At 35.2% G+C, this 24,731-nt stretch overlaps 1 long non-coding RNA gene across 3 annotated transcripts; it reads right to left on the reverse strand.

Moving 5' to 3' along the window:
• Positions 1-2,867: 2,867 nt before the first annotated feature.
• On the reverse strand, positions 2,868-3,995 carry LOC145162837 (uncharacterized). Of its 3 annotated transcripts, none has more exons than XR_013739367.1 (4): positions 3,696-3,995; positions 3,357-3,408; positions 3,051-3,276; positions 2,868-2,962 (listed from the first exon to the last, which is right to left on the reverse strand). It is a non-coding gene; the product is annotated as an uncharacterized LOC145162837 (long non-coding RNA). The 3 variants fall into 3 exon arrangements; XR_013739366.1 differs by having other exon boundaries at positions 2,869-2,972; XR_013739368.1 differs by having other exon boundaries at positions 2,869-2,972; positions 3,357-3,411.
• Between the last annotated feature and the right edge of the window lie 20,736 nt (positions 3,996-24,731).

A 24,731-nucleotide genomic window follows, 5' to 3' on the forward strand; every position in this document is an offset into this window, starting at 1 on the left:
GAGGTTGAATGGCCCCTAAATCGTGTATATATATGAAGGAAAAAGATAAGGTGATGTGAGGTTTACATTGGTAAATGGAATTATCACATTGGGAAGCTAAATCAACCAATCAAGTTGCAACACAAGAGGGCCAAATGGGTGATTTCGACCTAAGCATCACCGAAATCACCTTGATTTCGGTTTTTCATCACCCAAGAATGGGTGATTTCGGTCCTAGTGGTAAACACAAATGAGATTTTAGCCCTCATGAAACCGAAAACGCTTGGTTTTTGATTCCAAAAACCGAAAACCCCTTTGATCCTAGATTCCCAAAACCGAAATCTCTAAAGTAGTTACAATTTCATACTTTTAGACTTAACATTTTGACTTGTGTTGACTTATTTTAACTTATATCAACATGGTATTATATATATATATATATATATATATATATATATATATATATATATATATATATATATATATATATATATATATATATATATATATATATATATATATATATATATATACTAGTGGTGTAGCCGCGCGATGCGGCGACGCCAAAAAGGTCGTTTCGATGAATAGTTTCTAAGCGGCGGACATTGAATGCAGGGAGTTTTATGTAACTTATGTGGATGTTTCGTCTTGCCTATTAGCGTTATATGTGTGTTCCATTTTGAAGATAGTTTTTTTTGACGTTTTGTTTCAAATATTAGTTTTATTTGGATGTTTTGTGTTGACGATAGTTTTCCTTAGACGTTCCATTTCTACTATTTGTGGTTTTGGACGTTTCATCTAGGACTTACCATTACATAACAAATATTATTTACTTTTAGCAATGTATACGCGCAATGCGACGACGACAAATAATTTCAATTGGGTGAATAGTCGCTTTCAGTTATTAGTTTTGTTTTGTTTCGTTACGTCGAATACTTTCATGTTGGTGAATTAGTTTATTTCATCATCCAAGACTTTGACAACTTATTATATATATAGATTAGTTGTTGTTTACTTCTCGAACGAATATCGAACGAATTCTTTGATGGTATCGAATAGTTTTTTCTTATTTTGATTAGTTTTCGGGCAAATATTATTTTAACGGACATGTAGTGAATCGACAAATATTATTTAGTTTTAGCAGTGTACACACGTAATGCGAATGTGACCAATAATTTCATTTTGGTGAATAGTTGCATTCGGTGATTAGTTCTTCTTTGTTTTTCTTTGGATGAATAGTTTCATGTTGTTGATTTAGTTTACTACATCATCCAAGTGTTTTTTCGATGAATAGTCTCATTTCATCGATTGGTGTTTTTTCGAAAATATGTTATCTTCCAAAGAACGTGTAATACATTGGAGGGATATAAACGTTAGTTGGTATTTTATTTGTACACGACATATTTGTAATGAAAAAAATTAGAGTGTTATTGAATCTACGTTTTTAAGATCGATTTGGCATTGGATTGGTAGATGGAGTGAGCTAAATTTCTTAGAGATTAATATCTTAAGCATATGAATATTATATGCGGACAACTTAAAGACATTTTCTTAGCCTAGAACATATGTGGATGTGGTCGTTACCGGCTTTATTTGGGGAGTTTAACTGTTTTTTGTACCATATATTTTCCTTTTGGTGAATAGTTTCGTTTTAGCATTAAGGTGAAGGTGGTGCTGTAAATTTGGGTTAAAAATATGTTTCCTTTTTAGTTTATTTTTTTCAATATGCTTTGATTTTGGTTTAACAATGGCTGTTTTGCGTTAAAAATATAGATACGTTGATGTTTTAGATTAAAAGAAAAAATATGTTGATGTTTTGGTTGGCATCAAACTTGTAGCTTTATCGTATCGTTTTCCAAGACACTAATATGTTGTACATACTCAATTGCCTATGTATAGACCATCACTTTTTAGGATATCTTAAACTTTATTCGGTAGACTTGATTATTTACAACAATATACCATAAATGAATAAAATTTTATCTTGAATATAATATTAAAGACAATAATTGTCCGCTATTACCAATTGAAAAACACACTTCCCCACATTTCTTTATTTTCGGTATATTTATGTATCACCTCCCATAATCAATAGTTAGTTATTTAATTATTTATATAATTCAACTATTAAATATATTAGCAAAGATAAATATATTATACTTAATATAATAAAAAGTCACTGTATTATTACATATGTTAAAGCTTATCGCCAAATAAAAAACCATTTTTAGACGGTAGTAATCATAATTAAATACTTTTATTAAGATATTAGGATTGTCATACTTACTTAGTTTTATTTTTAATGTGTTATGCGGTTTTTGTAGACAAATTATATAGTAACATATACTAAGGAGTTATATATGGAAAAATCAAAGTATTTTTTTACATTTTATTAAGCATAGTTATGTTTTTTAAAAGGTTAAACAAATAAAAAACTTATATAAGGTTTTAAAGATTTTAGAACATAGAAAGACTTGAAAATAAAGATTACATAAATGAAAACAAACGGTACAAAGAATTATAATTATGTGTATTTTATATTGTATGTGTTTTGAAAAACCACACATCCTTAATTTTGATTATTAATATACAAAATACAACCAACGTAATTCTTTCTCAACTTCAATTTTCTTAACAATATTTTATTTGTCAAAGATTTTTTATTTTATTTCACACATCTTAAGACTGAAAGATTACAAATGGTGGCCATAAATTATCCAACTCACTTGATAATTCAAGATCTAAAAATCAAAACAAACAACTAAAGTCGTTAGAAACACACAGCAGAACATACACATAATTAAAAAAAATACAATTAAACACACACAATAAATCATATACATAAATATTTAAAAGCACACATTTTTAATACATGCACATAGATACATATCTAAGAGCAATGTTAGATTTGGATTTGGTGAAGCTAGAGTTGGTTGTCGTACCCTTTTCGTGATTGTCTTTGTTTCGTTTGGTTTTATCAGATCTGAAAGAAGCTACAATGTATTAAAATAGAAATTGACCGAAATAATTTAGATAGAAACACATATCAGAATACAAAAAAAACTTCTTACTGTTTTCAATATCTAGGTGTCAACAGTAGGGTAGTGTGCTAGTTTGATGATGTAGATCTATGTCAACAAAAAAAACATGTAGAAGAAAGTTCAGATGCAAAAGAAATGAGAGATCAACCTCTTTCAACAGATCTAAATAACCAAATCCAAACTTTCATCTGAAAAACCAAACCCAAACTCTTTCATCAGTGACACAATGAATCACTCTTTCATCAGATCTGAAAAACTAAACCCAAACATTGAAGTTAAACATCAAGCAAAATAGATCTGATGTAAAAAAAATTAAATGAACATGAATTCTTATACCTAAATAAAATAAAACTTCGTTCTTGGAAATCTGATATCATTCGTTCTTGATCTGCTATCAAACAAAAACACAACAGAAGAGTAAATCACAAAATCAGTCTCTTTTATGTGTAAAATGAATCTTGTAAGAGCTATGATGGAAATAAAAAATTAAATTAAATTACCATAACATGCTGAAATGGTTCGTTCAACAAAACAAATGCAATAAAAAGAAGTATAACCTGTTAAAAATCTAAAACACCAAGAGACAAAAACAACGGTGGTTCGTTCAAGGTTCTTGGGAAGTTACGTTCCAGATTTTCAGAACTGTAAATCAAACCAAGTCAAAAAAAACCCAACCTTTCTCTTGTTTGATCGGTACACTCTTAGAAGACTTCAAGATTGTTTGAGACCTAGTAGATGAGATCGAAAGCCACACCAAAAATCGATTGACATACACGACAAAGGAAATGAAGATTTAATGATTCGGCGACAGGATTCAGTAGGTGGGTGGGTGTAGTGGTTGTCGTGAGGAAGGACGAGCGGACGGTGGATTCAGTGGCTTTCGAGTTCCGATTTATGTGGGTTAAACGACTTCCAAGAGGAGGATGATGAGGTTTGGGGGATGTGTTTGACGGAAGATTGAAAGACAAAAGTAAATTAGGGCAACTGGTTTCCTTTTTTCCTCTTATCCGTGTGTGTGTTAAAGAGTAAATTACATTCTCTATTCTGATTGGTTAAAATCATTTCTCAAGGATCACCAATAGCAACATCATAGCCGTTCAATTTAGATCCAAGAGTCCAGCTTTAGTTTCCTTGTTTTTAAGATAAATGTCTTAAAATTTAGAGGGCCCACAAACATAAACTCTTTATAAGATGGTATATATATATATATATATATATATATATATATATATATATATATATATATATATATATATATATATATATATAGTAATTTATATAAACATGCCCTCTTGGCTTTCAAAGTTCTATTGCATCAAGGTTAAGATGTGGTTTCACCTATACAAAATACATCTTTAGACTTTGCTCAACTCCAACTTTGCCGGTTGTCACAGTAATTTCATGGGTTAGCATACAAGTTCACATTTTTCCTAAAGTAACTAAGATTGAGAATTTTATAAAAATTTGTTTAGTTACTTTATAGTTCATTATACTTATTAATGAGGATTAGGTTGTCCTATCAAACCCACTCGGCTAACGACCCTCCACCATATAAGGGATGGGTGGGTAAGAGTGGATACCCAATGGCGGTCATTTTATAGGCTGCTTCCTTCAACTCCCCTTATAGTACGACTTCGTGAATGAGGCGTACTAGCGATTACTTGTATTATACATATTGTCACACCCCAAAACCGGAACGGCGGAATCGTTCAGGGGTGGAGGACGTCATGTTTAGTATCACGAGATATGTATATGGTAAGCAAGTAATGAACAACCATTTCATTTCGAAAGAAAGTGTTTACAATGTGTGTGTTCACAAAACATAGAATTCATAAACAAATAAAAAAACAAGACTTGAAGCTATAATGCTCCATCTTCTGAATTCCCAGCACGAGCACCTGTCTAATAGTCTCCTGAGAATACAAGTTATTTGAAAGAGTTGATTAGCAATAAAGCTGATGAGTTCATAAGATTTTAGTGATGTGAGTAAGTTGTAAAATGTTGTTGAAAATGTAGTTGTAACATGTAGTTGTAAAATGTTGTGAATTGTAAGTTCTGTTTTGAAACGTTCGCCTGTTCCTCTAGAAAATCCTATATTTCCTACTTTGATGGAAGTTTAAGTAAAATGTCACTACAACCCTTTCTATGGGTACTAAGTGGGTACAAGTTATATAAGACTCAGAGTAAACAAACAATCGATTGTGCGCATCTGCCCTAAGCTCACAACCAAACACAGAACATAAATTAAGGCGGATAGCACACATCCCATTGGTTGTTAGATCATCGTCATATATAACCCTGGTGTATTCACTTGTTAATCATGGAGTTAATTGTAATGGTTCCTTTATATCTAATGAAAAGTTCTTTAAGAAAACCTATATTTCTTATAGTAAAATGGTGACCACAGTGAATACTTTTATAATAGCTTAGTTTATACTGCTATATATAATCTAATATCAGATTGAAAGTTAATTGAGTGAATCTGCCCTAAGCCCACAACCAAACGAGGAACATGGAGTAAGGCGGAAATCACACATCCAACTACCTATTGGGTATTAGTTTTATATATAAACATGGTGTATAAACTAAGGTATTATAGAGTTACTCACCTAAGGTCCTTTAAATTGTACTGGTTTAATAAAATGGATTAAACCCTTTACTGGGAAGTTTCTAGTTTTGTATACCAAAAGTACTGATTTTGGAAAGTATGTTTTGTACTAGAAAAACTGTGCTTTGACTCTGTGTCCTATAACCTGACCCATACTTGGTACCCTTATGATGACTTAATGTACACTAAGCATACATATATATAGAATCAGATAGAAAATAGATTGGGCGAATTCGTTCCAAGCCCACAACCAAACAAGGAACAGGAAATGAAGCGGAGAGCACACATCCTATTACCTGTCGGACCCTATTGGTATATATATATATATATATATATATATATATATATATATATATATCCTATGATGTATACATTAAGGAATCATAAGACTAGCATTATGGTCCTTTCTTTTAAATGTAGCCTTCTACCAAGGCATATTCTGTTAAACGTAGCCTTCTACCAAGGCGTCTACCGATATGTGCTAGACTCGACTGTTCTATTTGTCGATTGTAAAAATGTATGTTTTCCCTAGTTTATAACTATCTTAACTCGAAAATAGTTTGAGTTTGACTTCCAAGTGGTACTGTCACTTTATGAAAGAAATGGGAAATGTAAGTACACAGTTGTCGTTTATAATGACATGCGGATGTACTAATAACCTAAAAACATGTTCGTTTTATTACGGTCATAATGTGAAGGCTAGAACCCCTACTAAACGCTCTCCCTGTCAAGAGATTAAGGGAACCAAACGCGACCTCAACAAATTCTTGCAAGCCGTGTAATTCACATTTGTTATATGATCATGTATACCTAATATAACTATCACCTTTTGTTTAAAACAATGAGTTAGTGATCAATTGGTATAATTAGATCCTGTGTGTGTGTTCTCATGCTATAGCAACCTAACTTGTTTGTTTTGTACTGTATATTGTACGTTCTGTTTGTTTCTCATAATTGTGTGTTCTCTTTGTATGGTATTGTTTGTTTCTCTTCACTGAATGTTCTGTATGGTATTGTTTGTTTCTCTTCACTGTGTGTTTGACTCATGTATGAACTGACTCTTTGTGTGCTTCATGTTGGATTAGTGTCTAAGTCCATAACTATTTTGGTATTTACTTGACCCGATTGTGAGCATGGTCCTTTTGGGTTGCCTTTACACTGGTGACTAGACAGGATGACAGTTGAGGAGAGAGGTTGATTAGGGCATAAATATGATTTATTTATTATATTATATTATTAATATAATAATTTGGAATCATATTATTAATTAGTATTTAATCAGAAATTAATTAGGAATTAATTTCGGGATTAAAGGAATTAATTAAAAGTACAGGGGCTGTTTTGTAATTATTTGATAGTTGAGACTTTGGGCTATTGGATCACTTTTATTAAGGCTTGAACGAAAATCCTAGAAGGATCTAGGAGTTTTCGTCCAAGGGCTTAAGGAAAGGAGTCCATGGACTTGCTTAGGCCCTAAGCTAAGGGATTAGGGTTTCCACCTTGAAACCCTAGCTAGCCTCAAGTATAAATAGCACCCTAAGGCACTAGAATTCGTCCAAGCCTTGGGAAACCCTAAAAGGGATGAATTTTATGGCAAGATATCCTTCTCTCCTCTCTCCCATATTCATCCTTTCACCTAGTGTGTTTGTGAGCCATTAGAGGTACTACACTTGTGGTACTTGCTTTCAAGAGCTAAGGAAATTCAAGGAACTAGTTGTTATTACTACATAACAACAAAAGGTATGTATTCTATTCTCCTATGTCAATTTCGAAAATAGTAGATGCATGCTAGGGTTCTTTTGTGTTCATAAAGTTGTATAACTAATAGTGAAAACATAGATCCAACTCTAGGGTTGCATGCACACATAGGATTGTTTGTATAAAACCCATCAGTGGTATCAGAGCCATTGGTTTTTGTTTTCAATTAGCTTTATTCAAATGTATGAACTTGACATATTAGGGTTTATGGCTAATAAACCCTGGAGGCTTGATTTTCGAAATTAGGGTTTCTAAACCCTAGATTTCGAAATTTTTGGTAAGATTTCCTAAACCTTTTTTTCTTTGGCCCCAAGATTTCGATTTTAGGGTTGTCTAACCCTAGAATTTCGAAATTGCCTCTTTCCCCATGATTAGATCCTAAATTTTAGGGATTTGGATATTGCCATATCTTGTAATTATCCTTTAAATGTTTAAATTTGGTAATTAAAGATTTTGAATATCCCATCCCATAATTTCGAATTCTAGGGGATTTAAGGGATTAGGTTAAATTAATTGTTTAATTTAAGAGATATCCTTACCAAAGTAAAAGATAATTGTCAAATTAATTAGATAATCATTTCTTTATGTGATAAACTTGATTTATTTGAATTATTTGATAGATTATCTTGCAAGAAATTGAATTAGGTCATATTAAGATAATTACTAATTAATTGGTTAATTATTATTAATAATTTGATCTAGAATGTTCTTGCTTATGTTTTGAAAAGTTTCAAAACTTGCCCTCAAGTTTTGGAATTTAAAAGTTGATTAAAAGTTTAATTTTGAAATGTTAAATTCTAAAACCCTCGTATTTTGAATAAGTTCAAATTACACCCTTATGGTTTTGGAAAGTTAATAAAACCACCTAGTATTTTAAAAGTATAAAATACACCCTTTACTATATATGTAACATTAAAAGTCTAATATTATATATATGAGTAAAAGTCAGTCTTACCGTTAGTAGGCCTCATTCACGAAGCTGGTCTATAAGGGGTGTTTAAGGAAATTGCCTATAAAATGGCGATTGAATGGGTATCTACTCTTACCCACCGCACTCTTGACTAGTGGAGGGTCGTTAGCCGAACAGGTAGGATAGGACAGAAACCTTCCATTATAAGTATAATGAAGTACAAAGTAACTAAATGCTTTTACAAATTCCCAAATCTTAGTTACTCTAGGATAAAATGTGAAAGTGATGCTAATCCATGGAATTACACTTTGTGCCCCTGTCAATCGTTGGTGGAGCGCGTGTGGTTAACCGGCACACTAATTTGGGATTGACATTGGCGACAAAGGGTGGCTCGATGTTTTATCATAGATCAATGGAGCGTGTGTGGCTAACCGGCACATTGATTAGGTGATGAAGACATTGAGTGCACCATGTTGGTTCGCATGGTTATTCACAAACTTGTTTGCGATCCTCGGCATCCCAGTCGCAAAATTTGAAGTGCATATCGAGATTTAAACATGCCATTGAAAGGTTCAATGAATCTCAAAAGATCTAGGAGTTTTCAATTCATTTAAAACTTAAATTTCTTTTTCGTTTTCATGGTGGGAATTGGTAAATCGTCATTTACCTACCTTCAAATATTCTGCAACTAGATTACGGCATCCCTCTTCTAGGTTGTAGAGTATTGTGTTGGATCCTAGCCTTGATGTTTCATTTGGGTGTCACATCAAGGATTCTAATCAACTTAACTTGGATTTTCTCCCGTTTTGTAGATGTCAAAGTATGACAACTATGGTCTTCCCAAATCCCTTGGAACAAGCTTTCCAAATGAAGATGATGTTCCACGATACGATCAAGGAAATGAGAGTCATGCTTCACTACCTCCACCTCCTCCAATTATTCTCCCTAACCCACAAGTTCAAAGGCTTGAAAAGTTCAAGCTCACTCAAGCCCTTATTGGCAAGTAAACACGAAGATGGGAAACCTGTGTGTGCACACATCTTAGAGATGAAGTCACACATTGATAGGTTAAGGATGATGGGTGTCGATATCTCAGAAATGTTGGCTGTTGACTGGGTTCTTCAGTCACTTCCTGAATCATATAGTGAGTTCGTTAGAGAGTACTATATGATGGACCATGACGTGACCCTCATTGATTTGACCTATTTGCTTATAGCTGCTGAATCAGAAATGATTTGGCGTGCTAATCGAGTAAATTTGTCTGGCAAATCAAACTCTCAAACTTCAATGGAAATTGAAAATAGTGACATTGGAAATCCAGAAAAGGTAAATTCTGAGATAGTTCCTTGTGCCATTTCAAAAGAGTCCATCTGCTTCTACTGCCAAGAGAAGGGGCATTGGAGACAAAGCTGTCCTTTTTTTACCTGAGAGATCTAAGAGATGGGAGAGTCAAGACGTATGGCTCTACTTCAGGTAAAATCCAATAACTAACTCTATAAGTTCCTATTCTTTGATTTTCAATACATGATGTGATAAGATTACATTTTGATGTTTTGTAGGATCGAAGAAAAGAGAGGAAGCTTAAGGGAAGAAGTAAGCTGAATCTGATCGTGAAGAAATGGATTTCGATCGCATTGCTTGAAGATCGGATTTTTGAGCTACTACTTTAGAGTTAGAATAGATTGCTTAGAAATTGAAATAGCATAGTTTTCATTTGAATTGCATTGCAAGGACAAGTTTTTCCGCAATAGAATGAATTTTGATTTCGTCCTATTTATTTATCCTTGCAATGGCATATGTGAAAATGGATGTTTATGTATTTCTAATTTTAGCAATGTTGAATTGGATGTGATTCTTGATTATGTTATTTGTGAAATGTCGAGGATTTGCCAAATAAAGGAAGATTCTCATCACCCAAGTTTCAATTGGACAGAAACTTGGAATCATACAACTTGGTTGCGTGATGAATGAGAAACTTCATATTTTGGAAATTAGACTAATTCTTTGGCAAAGTGTCAAGAGAAGGACCAGGAGATTGAGTACACTAGGTTGTGCGTTGATCAAGTCCACCACAAGAGTGATAAAGATATTCGTCATGATTTACTAAAGGTAGTAAATATGATTATACTTATAAGATTAAGTATAATTCTGAGTTGATTGAAAGAGTTTAAATCAATAGCAGAACGAATAAGAAGAATCAAGTAGGCAGAAAGATAAAAGTTTCTCTATTCTAAGAAGAAGGGAGAGTACCTTTTATTGTGTTTTATGATAAGTCTTAATGATTAAGAACCATATCTCAATTGATCCTCTAAGTGAGTCTTAGTGCAATTGCATGTCTAAGAAGAGGAATCAAGAATTGTAGAAATGGTTAAATCAAGAAGTCAATCATACTTCGTTCCAATATCAAGTCTTAGAGTCAAGATTCTGACATGAGTGACAAGTCTTAAGTAGGTTTATAACACTCGACAAATGTGGAATTTGGAAAAGTTTTCTTATTCTTGCACATTTGAAATTGGTAAGTTGTGATGTCTTGGATAAGACAAAGACCAACCAGGACCAATTGTGTGAAGTGTTGAACTTGACAAAAGGCTACACTAACTCTTGAATATTTGTTTGTCAAGAAATGGTTCTTGACAAGAGAATCTTATATGTCAAGGAGTCAGTGGGAGTCTTAATGGTCTTAAAAAGTTTCAAGAACAAATCAAGAGTAAACCTAGTTGATCATCACTAGCACACGACTTGAGGTTTAAAGCCTATCGTGGATGACATACTCTTTTTCTGTGCCATTCCAATTGAGTTAATTATGCGTGTGAGTTCTATGAGTTCTCATTTGAATGCATAAAGACAAAGCACCTCGATCAATGGAAAGTACATTGATATGAAAGGGTGAGTTGCTTGGAAGACATGGTGGGCATTCATGTTACCATGAGGCAAGAAATCAAGATTGAACAAGTTCAGTCCATAATGTTTTGGATTTGTCGCAAACTTTCGTTTTGACAAATTCACATGGATAGGAACACATACATCATAAAATCTAAGTGTTATAAGGTTTTCCTCCTTCATGAAAATGATTGTGAGGAAATGCTTTCACTAAGAGAGATTTTAAGAAGATAGCAATTGTGAAAATTGTATTCTCAAATTCGATTATGATTACGGCATCCCTTTTCATAGTTCGAATTGTGAGATTTGGCAATTGATCTGAACATTTGGGACTTAGTAACATAAATTCTGAATTGTTTAGACACACATGTGAGCTATCTAAGGCAAAGGTGTATGAGCTTAAAAAGCTTAGATAAAGGCTTATCAAAGCATTAGGTATTAGAAATATGAACTTAAGGAATTCAATAAGCATTGTTTTCTAGAAGTCCGATTGTTTTCTGAATACATGTCAAAGCTAGTGGGAGCATAAGTGTTATGCTGGTAAGAAAATAATCATCATGTTAGTGGGAGCATGATTATTATGGTAAGTATTGCAAGTTAGCAATATTAATTATAGAAAACAAAGATTCACTTTGCAAAGTTGCAAGGGTTGAAAAGTTGTTTTGCTATAATTAAGGGAGATAATATTATACTTCGTTTCAAAATTCTAAAGCTTAGATCGAGAAATGTTAATAAATTTAGTCAAGGATACATAGTGCATTCTCAAAATTCGATTATGATTACGGCATCCCTCTTCATAGTTCGAATTGCGGGAACATGGCACATAAAATATTATGGCAGAAGGCTGATAAAGTATCACGTCTTTATATGAGACATTATGCATCGTGTCTAATACGCTTCGGGTATGGGACCGATTGCATATGTTATAATATTTGACCATTCTAAATTTTCCAAATGCCTAGGGCATTAAGAGGGAAAAAGGACTAGAATCGGTTTTGACTAAAATAATTAAACAACTATCAAAGGACGGTCTGAGGTTCACTGAGGATTTGTCGCTTGTGAGTAGTTGGAAGTATAGTACTGGATGGACTATATTGACATTATTATGAATAGATAAGATTCTATTAAGAATAAGTTGTCATATAGCAAATATGGAAATGTTTCCATTAATGGGAGTTGGATATTAAGACTCTATGTAGATTAGAAACTTTTATGCAAAAGGATGTTCAAAGGAATGTACTTTGAGTGAGAGACATCACATCTATAAAATTGTTTTGTAACAATTTCTGATAGAGAACTTAGTAATTTCATTAGCCGGGTCTTGGTGACTTTTGTGCTATGACATTACGAAAAAATCATTGCATAAAGTGTTAGAATCTGACATATTCTAAAAGAGGCAAGAATTTGGTATTCTTATACTAATAATAAAAAAAAATTGGGGATTGTGAAATGAGTTTCATTGGGAAAGTTTTTCAATTGATCTATTTCACAGAGTATGGACCATAGGAAACCAAAGTGTGCATGCTTGGAGCATGGGACAATTGTGGTTATAATTCGAGTAATAAGTTGATTGTCTGAAACAGTAAACAATGAATAATGAGTAATCAATATGGTGTTTAAATAAAAGTGTTTTTATTTACGCTCAAAAGTTTTGGGGCCATATAGGATTAATATTATTATTGCGTTTCATTTTGCATGTTTTGACTTCCAGAATAACTAGGTTATTCAAACATCCACAGTCGGTCATACGTTGGAAGTAGGTATGAAGGAAGACTGTCATGAATCTGTCTGTAGATTGTCTAAAGTGTTTAGACATAGCACAAGTTTGCTGCAGAGTTCATGAGTGCTTTGATAAGATTAGAGTATTGGATTAAACCCACGCTCATTTGAATCACTTCATGGTTTTATCACGAGTGATTGGTGAGACGATAACATTGTATATTCTTGAAACCGAGACGTGTGAGTTGTTATTTGCTGGTCGGTTGCACATTGACAATAAGTAAACGTACCAGTAACTTGGTGTTATAAAACTTATTGTTGTGTGTGATTCGATTAGTAGGTGCAAGCAAGCATTTGAGTCGAAGTTTATCCATTCCTTTTACCCAAGGTGGGATAAAAGCGATATCTGTGGGCCCCTCGATGATTTAGTGATGACAAAGGAAAGTGCTCGGCCGGGCCAGGACTGATTTGATTTGTTCAATTAGTCAGTCGTCATAAATCGGAAATCGGGAAACGACACATAGACTGAGAGAATGATTTCAATCCATGTCTCATGTCTATACGATATCTTGTAAAATGGAGGAATATATGATCCCTTATCTAAAGGACACGCGTATCTGATAAGATCAGAGTTGACAGCGCTTTTGGAAGCTACGATTGCTGATCAGGTTCTGAAGTCATACGCAGAATAGTTATTAGACTTATCCAAGTGGGAGATTGTTGGATTAGTGTCTAAGTCCATAACTACTTTGGTATTTACTTGACCCGATTGTGAGCATGGTCCTTTTGGGTTGCCTTCACACTGGTGACTAGACAGAATGACAGTTGAGGAGAGAGGTTGATTAGGGCATAAATATGATTTATTTATTATATTATATTATTAATATAATAATTTGGAATCATATTATTAATTAGTATTTAATCAGAAATTAATTAGGAATTAATTTTGGGATTAAAGGAATTAATTAAAAGTACAGGGGCTGTTTTGTAATTATTTGATAGTTGAGACTTTGGGCTATTGGATCACTTTTATTAAGGCTTGAACGAAAATCCTAGAAGGATCTAGGAGTTTTCGTCCAAGGGCTTAAGGAAAGGAGTCCATGGACTTGCTTAGGCCCTAAGCTAAGGGATTAGGGTTTCCACCTTGAAACCCTAGCTAGCCTCAAGTATAAATAGCACCCTAAGGCACTAGAATTCGTCCAAGCCTTGGGAAACCCTAAAAGGGATGAATTTTAGGGCAAGATATCCTTCTCTCCTCTCTCCCATATTCATCCTTTCACCTAGTGTGTTTGTGAGCCATTAGAGGTACTACACTTGTGGTACTTGCTTTCAAGAGCTAAGGAAATTCAAGGAACTAGTTGTTATTACTACATAACAACAAAAGGTATGTATTCTATTCTCCTATGTCAATTTCGAAAATAGTAGATGCATGCTAGGGTTCTTTTGTGTTCATAAAGTTGTATAACTAATAGTGAAAACATAGATCCAACTCTAGGGTTGCATGCACACATAGGATTGTTTGTATAAAACCCATCACTTCATTGTACTAGAAATAATGAATAGCATTCTCCTAAACTATACCTATTATAGTTTACTAATGTTCTACTTGGACTGTTATTGAAAAGACTTATTTATCTACTAAGTTATGCTTGTACTTTAAAAACAGAGTTTTGTATAACTATAAAGTAACATAACTTTAAAAGAGTTTTTGAAATGTTTTGACAACTTATAAATGACATAAGTAACATTTTGAAAGATGTTTATAACAAACATTTACACAATTATCATTGTGTTCAACTTGTATTCCCCCCCTTAAAACATTTAAAAACAGTTAAAAGATTCATTACGGGGTATGAACTCACCTGATGTGGGTGATTCAAACGGGTATGCGTGTAAGGATGAGAAGTTCCACGAATGAAGTCCCGAGACACAATAAGTCCTAAATGACATATAAGGACACATATTGACATGAATATAGTGTTTATAAACAACTATATGAAAGGAAACACCTTCCGGGACTAGGAAACACTTTGACGAAATGTGGGAATCACATGTGATTCAACAGAGAGTAGAATGACACTCACATGAGTTTACGACCATGGGTTTACGGCCCAAGGGAGTTTACGGCTGTAAACTCATGGTCAAACATGGCTAAGTGTTGGTTTGAAAGCTAAGGAAACTTTAGGGATTTTTGCTCTACACTTGTACGAAAAAGACCACCTTCATGGAGGCCTTTGATTAGTTTACGGCCCAAAATAGTTTACGGCCGTAAACTCATGGTCATTGTGCACTTGAGAGTAGTTTAAGGTCCTAATCTCATCCATGAAGGGTCCTGGGTCACTAGCTTTGCATCTAGGAGGGTTTATGGCCAATATGGCAACCTTAAAGGGGTTTACAGCCTTGGGAGATGGCTTGGCCGTAAACTCCTTTTGTCCTTGTGTTCTTGATGTTTTCAAGTCTCTAAGCATGGGTCCTAATTAGATATGAAGTATAGGGAAGAGTACTTACGATCTAGAAGCTTGAAATGGTTGGTTTTGGCCAAGAACACTAGTGTGTGTTCTTGGTGAAACTTGAAGATCTAAGAAAAGAATGATTTCCATGGATGAAATCATGTAAGGATACTAGATTAAGAGATGTATCAACAAATCTAGGAAGAATACTTACATCTTTTGAAGATCTAGGAAGGAAAATCTTGATGATACTTGAGAGGTTTTGAAGGAAAATCGGCCAAGGAAGGAAGAAATGACTAGAAATGGCCAAGTATCATATATATACCCTTGAGTTTACGGCCACATGAGTTTACAGCCGTAAACTCATGGTCTTGTGGCCGTGAACTCATTTAGATGAGGTTATGGTTTGATTTGCTACACTGTGGTTCTAGCAGGTACTTTCTAACACTTATTCCTTAAGTGTATTAGGCTCAAAACTCCTTAGAATGACTTTTAACCGGGCTAGAACTCAGTACTAATGAGTTTGACACTCAGTTGAGTTGATTGACTGGGTCTTAAAAGTAAAAATTTTTCGGGTTGTCACATCATCCCCCCGTTAGATGGAATTTCTTCCCGAAATTAGCTTTCTTAGCATTACTACTGGGGTTGCACTCCTCTGATTGGCAGAATACCTACTCGTAGACCTGGCAACTTTGCCCTTCTGTTCATAATAAGATTCATACTTGGTCCATCTATCATTACCTTGTGTATACAAGTCGTATATAATTAGGATTAGTAAGACGGTCGGATGTGCGACTATGCCCCAGGTGCACAACCAAACAAGGAACAAGAGATAGGGCGGAAACACACATACTAAATCTGCGTAATCATAATCATATACCACCCTTGCGTATACCCTGAATAGTAATAGGTGGGCTGTATTTGTCCATAGCTTCTGTGCTCGAACTTGGTCTGTTTGACGAGTGGTATTTCTTGACGGTCTGCGGACATCTGACGATAAGGCTTCGGAGGACAAAGTACTCCTCGCACGAGTACTTCGGGGTTTAGAACACGAAAGATAAAACTGTGGTTTAGGTCGGACTGTCGTTACAAATGACGAAAGTTTTGAGAACTTGCCGATCGAGGCTATAGAACATATGAACTCAGTATGGTGAGGACCACGCCAACTCATGACGAATGAAAGCAACAGACTCTTTACTGAACAAAGTTTTGGTCAAATGAAAGAAATGTCTGCTATACGAGGATGTATCCCTTGTATGATCGATACTGTACTCCTAGTATGTTCGACAATATACTCCTAGTATGTTCAAAAATGTACTCTTTGTAAATGTTCCCGTGTTTCCTGATTTCTCTTTGATGTTAACACTCCTACGTATCGTACCGCTATGTGCGCATACATACAAACGAAAGTGCTCTAATAACTGGTGGGGATACTTTATATCATGATCCTCTTTGGTACCACTACAATCGCCTGCCATATACAAGTTATGAATATTTAAGATGAAACAGGCAGTCGACTGAGTAACTCTGCCTCAAATCCTCAACCAATTAAGGAATGGGGACCTAAGCGGAGTCACTCACTCTAAGTCTGCAACATCTTAGTTGTGCACAAACCTGATGTATATGGTAAGCCATAATAGCTTCTCTAAAAATTTTAATCTTATATGAATATAAATTAATTTGAAAAGTAATTACTATTTCAAAAACGTACCGCTACTCGTTAACGACTCCGGGGTAGATTCTCCTGCGGTGATCATCAGAATGCGTCCATCCGCGCCTGAGTTTCTTATTATCGGGCAGTCCCTCTGATAGTGTCCAGTCTCACCACAGCCATAGCAGGCTTGGTTTTCTTCAGCTCCGGGGACTTGGGAGATCGGTTGAGCCGGTGCCCTGCAGAAACAGACTGTGTGCCCCTTTCTGTGGCAGTTCAGACACTGCATTTCCCGACATACTCCGGTGTGGTGAAAGTTGCACTTTCCACACTTCGGGAGGTTTCCAACATATCGACTGGCAGGTGCTGGAACAGTAGGCGTTGTAGCGGCGTACATAGTACTCGCTCGTTGCCCTTGCGGGGTGTCCTGTGTTGTTCGCTTCTTCTTCCTCTTGTTCCCCGACTTCTGATTATAGTCCTTTTCCCTCGGTGGCTTGGGAATAGGGAGTTTTACACCATGGCGGACTCCGTGGTCGATGAGTCGCTGAGCCAGGCATTTAGCACTATCGAACGTGGCTGGGTTAGAAGACAACACATTTCCTTGGGTCGGAGCAGTCAGACCCCAAATATATCTTTCTATCTTCTTGCTCTCCGGGGTAACCATCCCGGGGCATAGAGCTGCTAGCTCGCTGAACCGGTCAGTGTAGGTCACTATGTCTGATCCGACCATAGTGAGATCCCACAGTTCTTGTTCTAGTTTTTGAATTTCGCCTAACGGGCAGTATTCCTCCCGCATTAACTCTTTTAGGTTTTCCCAACCTAATGAGTTAGCCACTGATAGAGTCAGTGACTTAACATGGCTGTTCCACCATGTTAGGGCCTTGCCAGAGAAGGTGCAGGCAACAAACTTCACTTTGCTCCCTTCTGGGCATAAACAGATTTCGAAGATCGACTCTATTTTCTCGAACCATTGCAAGAGGGCAATGACTCCGCCAGTCCCATTAAAGGATAATGGCTGGCATTTGGTGAAGTTCTTGTAGTAGAACTCTCTCGAGCGCACGAGGACCTCACCTTGAGTAGAATCAGTAGGCGTTCCACCTCCGCTGGTACTGATGGAGTGATATTGAGCCATGGCTGTTGCCACAGCCGCAGTCACTACAGCGTTTATAGCTGCCATATTGATTTGTGAAGGAGGTATTGGAGTTATCGGAGTAGTGCGTCTATTTGATCTGCGAGGAGGCATCTTTGCTAAAAGAATACAAAGATGAGATGGAATAAGTCTAAAGCAACGGACACAAGCTGAAAGCTGAAAAGACAAGGTTATCCTAGTTCTGGATGTATCGGCTCCTGACTTCCACAGGGTTCTAGAAACAATTCATAAAAGAGTCTATACCTAATAAACTCTATGAATTTGAAATAACTATCCTCGAATGAATATCTGTTTCCTGAATAACTGTTACCAGCTGCATGTAAGAAAATAATCCTAACATATAATGTGAGCAGTGTTTCCACTCGCTCAATAAATTAACAAGATTATTATTTATTTGTGTGACGTGTAAGACGTTTTGATTATTTCAGTTGATCTCTCTTTGAAAACTTCTCATGAACTTGTTCTTGTTCCTCCTGGACTCTTCTGTTGTCTACTATGAGGAAGTGGTTACATCTATCTGGGCTTGTCGTGCGAGAATGAAAGTGACTAAAGAATCTATGAGCTTTAAGGTAACTTTATGGGGTGATCCTTACAGAGTCCTCCTATAATTGTACAAGGTATACAAGTTCGTATATAGTTGAAGATTAAATAGACCTTCGAATAAGTGATCCTACTCCAAAACTACACCCTTAAGAGGAATGGATAGCGAAGCGTAGGCCACAGATTCTAAGTCTATAAGATCTTAATTATATATGAAACTTTAGGAATATACATTACAAGATTATAGACCTATCCGTAAGGGTCTTTTAAGTTATCACATAAGTTATTTATATGGACTAAAATACTCCTATAGTATTTTAATGTAATGTACTTGGTATGTTCTAAACTCGTTATCGCGCTATCGTATCATAGAATACTCCTATAGTATTCTAACTCTAAATGTACTTGTTCTGGCGTTCTCTTGACTGGTGTTCAGGTAAGTTTTAACACTGTTGCAACACCACATCATTCCCAAACACATGTCGGTCACATCTCAAATGAATATATTTGATCAGGCTATATTGATCCTAGCTATGGTTACATAACTGTTCGGGTTGACGACAGTGTCCAACCTTTAAATACTTTAGTTCTGTTCTCCTCGTGACACTAGTTCTATTATGTACATGTATAAGCAAGTAGGTATATTTTTATAACTTGTAGTTATACTCTAAAAATATATCATTATCCAGAGCACTTAAGCCCCATTGTATTCATACTTGTATATCTTTTATCGGTTGATATACTTAGTTCACTATAAACAATGCTCTGATACCAATCTGTCACACCCCAAAACCGGAACGGCGGAATCGTTCAGGGGTGGAGGACGTCATGTTTAGTATCACGAGATATGTATATGGTAAGCAAGTAATGAACAACCATTTCATTTCGAAAGAAAGTGTTTACAATGTGTGTGTTCACAAAACATAGAATTCATAAACAAATAACAAAACAAGACTTGAAGCTATAATGCTCCATCTTCTGAATTCCCAGCACGAGCACCTATCTAATAGTCTCCTGAGAATACAAGTTATTTGAAAGAGTTGATCAGCAATAAAGCTGGTGAGTTCATAAGATTTTAGTGATGTGAGTAAGTTGTAAAATGTTGTTGAAAATGTAGTTGTAACATGTAGTTGTAAAATGTTGTGAATTGTAAGTTCTGTTTTGAAAAGTTCGTCTGTTCCTCTAGAAAATCCTATATTTCCTACTTTGATGGAAGTTTAAGTAAAATGTCACTACAACCCTTTTTATGGGTACTAAGTGGGTACAAGTTATATAAGACTCAGAGTAAACAAACAATCGATTGTGCGCATCTACCCTAAGCTCACAACCAAACGAGGAACATAAATTAAGGCGGATAGCAGACATCCCATTGGTTGTTATATCATCGTCATATATAACCCTGGTGTATTCACTTGTTACTCACGGAGTTAATTGTAATGGTTCCTTTATATCTAATGAAAAGTTCTTTAAGAAAACCTATATTTCTTATAGTAAAATGGTGACCACAGTGAATACTTTTATAATAGCTTAGTTTATACTGCTATATATAATCTAATATCAGATTGAAAGTTAATTGAGTGAATCTGCCCTAAGCCCACAACCAAACGAGGAACAGGGAGTAAGGCGGAAATCACACATCCAACTACCTATTGGGTATTAGTTTTATATATAAACATGGTGTATAAACTAAGGTATTATAGAGTTACTCACCTAAGGTCCTTTAAATTGTACTAGTTTAATAAAATGGATTAAACCCTTTACTGGGAAGTTTCTAGTTTTGTATACCAAAAGTACTGATTTTGGAAAGTATGTTTTGTACTAGAAAAACTATGCTTTGACTCTGTGTCCTATAACCTGACCCATACTTGGTACCCTTATGATGACTTAATGTATACTAAGCATACATATATATAGAATCAGATAGAAAATAGATTGGGCGAATTCGTTCCAATCCCACAACCAAACAAGGAACAGGAAATGAAGCGGAGAGCACACATCCTATTACCTGTCGGACCCTATTGGTATATATATATGTATATCCTATGATGTATACATTAAGGAATCATAAGACTAGCATTATGGTCCTTTCTTTTAAACGTAGCCTTCTACCAAGGCATATTCTGTTAAACGTAGCCTTCTACCAAGGCGTCTACCGATATGTGCTAGACTCGACTGTTCTATTTGTCATTTGTAAAAATGTATGTTTTCCCTAGTTTATAACTATCTTAACTCGAAAATAGTTTGAGTTTGACTTCCAAGTGGTACTGTCACTTTATGAAAGAAATGGGAAATGTAAGTACACAGTTGTCGTTTATAATGACATGCGGATGTACTAATAACCTAAAAACATGTTCGTTTTATTACGGTCATAATGTGAAGGCTAGAACCCCTACTAAACGCTCTCCCTGTCAAGAGATTAAGGGAACCATACGCGACCTCAACAAATTCTTGCAAGCCGTGTAATTCACATTTGTTATATGATCATGTATACCTAATATAACTATCACCTTTTGTTTAAAACAATGAGTTAGTGATCAATTGGTATAATTAGATCTTGTGTGTGTTCTCATGCTATAACAACCTAACTTGTTTGTTTTGTACTGTATATTGTACGTTCTGTTTGTTTCTCATAATTGTGTGTTCTCTCTGTATGGTATTGTTTGTTTCTCTTCACTGTGTGTTTGACTCATGTATGAACTGACTCTTTGTGTGCTTCATTGTACTAGAAATAATGAATAGCATTCTCCTAAACTATACCTATTATAGTTTACTAATGTTCTACTTGGACTGTTATTGAAAAGACTTATTTATCTACTAAGTTATGCTTGTACTTTAAAAACAGAGTTTTGTATAACTATAAAGTAACATAACTTTAAAAGAGTTTTTGAAATGTTTTGACAACTTATAAATGACATAAGTAACATTTTGAAAGATGTTTATAACAAACATTTACACAATTATCATTGTGTTCAACTTGTATTCCCCCCCTTAAAACATTTAAAAACAGTTAAAAGATTCATTACGGGGTATGAACTCACCTGATGTGGGTGATTCAAACGGGTATGCGTGTAAGGATGAGAAGTTCCACGAATGAAGTCCCGAGACATAATAAGTCCTACATGACATATAAGGACACATATTGACATGAATATAGTGTTTATAAACAACTATATGAAAGGAAACACCTTCCGGGACTAGGAAACACTTTGACCAAGTGTGGGAATCACATGTGATTCAACAAATGAGAGTAGAATGACACTCACATGAGTTTACGGCCATGGGTTTACGGCTATAAACTCATGGTCAAACATGGCTAAGTGTTGGTTTGAAAGCTAAGGAAAGTTTAGGGACTTTTGCTCTACACTTGTATGAAAAAGACCACCTTCATGGAGGCCTTTGATAAGTTTACGGCCCAAAGGAGTTTACGACCGTAAACTCATGGTCATTGTGCACTTGAGAGTAGTTTAAGGTCCTAATCTCATCCATGAAGGGTCCTGGGTCACTAACTTTGCATCTAGGAGGGTTTATGGCCAATATGGCAACCTTAAAGGGGTTTACGGCCTTGGGAGATGGCTTGGCCGTAAACTCCTTTTGTCCTTGTGTTCTTGATGTTTTCAAGTCTCTAAGCATGGGTCCTAACTAGATATGAAGTATAGGGAAGATTACTTACGATCTAGAAGCTTGAAATGGTTGGTTTTGGCCAAGAACACTAGTGTGTGTTCTTGGTGTTCTTGGTGAAACTTGAAGATCTAAGAAAAGAATGATTTCCATGGATGAAATCATGTAAGGATACTAGATTAAGAGATGTATCAACAAATCTAGGAAGAATACTTACATCTTTTGAAGATCTAGGAAGGAAAATCTTGATGATACTTGAGAGGATTTGAAGGAAAATCGGCCAAGGAAGGAAGACATGACTAGAAATAACCAAGTATCATATATATACCCTTGAGTTTACGGCCACATGAGTTTACGGCCGTAAACTCATGGTCTTGTGGCTGTGAACTCATTTAGATGATGTTATGGTTTGATTTGCTACACTGTGGTTCTAGCAGGTACTTTCTAACACTTATTCCTTAAGTGTATTAGGCTCAAAACTCTTTAGATTGACCTTTAACCGGGCTAGAACTCAGTACTAATGAGTTTGACACTCAGTTGCGTTGATTGATTGGGTCTTAAAAGTAAAAATTTTTCGGGTTGTCACACATATAGTAATATTAGACTTTTAATGTTACATATAGTATAAGGGTGTGTTTTAAAACTTTTCAAAAAAATACTAGGTTATATTTTAAATTTCGAAAATTAATAAATTAATTTTAATTTTAAAATTAAACCAATCATGAATTCAAGATAAGGATATCAAATTACTTAGGAAAATATTTAGTTTTATACAGTTAAAACATTATTAAAAGTAATTATCCTAAACAATTCATGAGATAACAATAAAAACGAATTTTATGGATCTGACAGCCCACCACGTCGTGGTAAACAATTACCACGTCGTGGTAGAACAAAATCGTAGGTCACCACGTCGTGGTGAAAGTCACCAAGTCGTGGTGAAAGTCACCAAGTCGTGGTTTCGTAACAGAATGACGATTATGTTTTGCTTTTCCTTGTTCAAGTTCAACGATTGTATCAATTCAATAGAAAACTAAACCTACGCTCTGAGAACACTGTTGGGTATTATGCAAAACATATAATTCCTATGTGTGCATGCAACCCTAATACTTGATCTATGTTTTCTCTAATTGAACATACAACTTTGAGCAATAAAAGTGAAACCCTAGAACACTAGCATATTTTCGAAAATACCAAATAGGATTAGGAGAAACATACCTTGATTGCTATTGACTAATAACAATGAAAATTCTTGTGTTGTTGAAGCCTTGAGAGCAAGCGCCACAAATGTCGCGCCTCTAGCGGTTCACACTCAACAATAACAAAGGAAGAAGATTTGAGAAAGAAGAGGGAGGCTCAGAAATTCAGCTGGCTCTTCAAAATATCAGTTGGCCAAGAATCCTTGGATCGAGGTTATATTTATAGTGCAGTGAGGAAACCCTAGATAAGCCCAAATCCAATATTATCTTAAACCAGGTAATTATCCACCTTCCTAATTTTCCACCAGGGATAATTCTAGAAACCCTTAGGCTTCAAGAAACCGTTTATGCCTTATGGAGGGTTCTAGAATGCCTATTGCTCAACTATTAAACAATTGCACTTTAGTCCCTGCACTTTTAGTTAATTCTTTTAATCACAAAATTAATTCTAATTAATTTCTGATTAAATATTACTATTTCTAATTGATATATTATTCTCATAATATATTAACAAATTGTTTATTTCAATTTATTAATCAAATAATAAATCAACCTCTCTCTCCAAAAATCATCCTGTTTAGTTGCTAGTTTTGAGGGCAACCTAAAAGGACTGTCCTACTATCAATTCAACTATACACAAATTATAGTTATGGGTTTAGACACCTAATCCAACAGAAACCACATTGGTCCAACTCTACAACCTGTTGCGAATAACTGAGTCAGGACTAAAGAAGAATCAAACTCCTAACTCTACTAATGCTACTGTCCTTGCCATTGGGAAAACAAAGGAAAGAAAAGGAAAGGTGCTCTTAAGCAGAACTGGAAAGGAAAGGACCATGTTAGGTCGTCTAGCAATGACCCATAAGCGAAGCCCAATTCTTACATTGCTTCTGTTAGTGATCCCAAAGAGACCATTTGCTTCTATTGCAATGATAAGGGCCATTGGAAACGAAGCTTCCCCAAATACTTGCAGGACATTAAGGATGGCATAGTGAAGCCATCATCGGCAGGTATTTACACTATTCAAAATAATAACTCACAACCTACTCATTCTTGGGTTTTTGATATAGGATGTGGTTTTCACATTTGTTCTGATTTGCAGGGACTAAGAGAAAGTGAAGAGGTGAAGCATGGAAGGATGAATCTAATCACGGTCAATAGGCGATCTTCCCCTTCCCCTGTTACCAATATTGGAACTTATAGTCTTATGCTTAGTAGTGATATTAGA

Source organism: Lactuca virosa, chromosome 3 (assembly GCF_052849685.1).
Source record: "Lactuca virosa cultivar CGN04683 chromosome 3, Lactuca_virosa_CGN04683_v6, whole genome shotgun sequence".
NCBI lineage: Eukaryota > Viridiplantae > Streptophyta > Magnoliopsida > Asterales > Asteraceae > Lactuca > Lactuca virosa.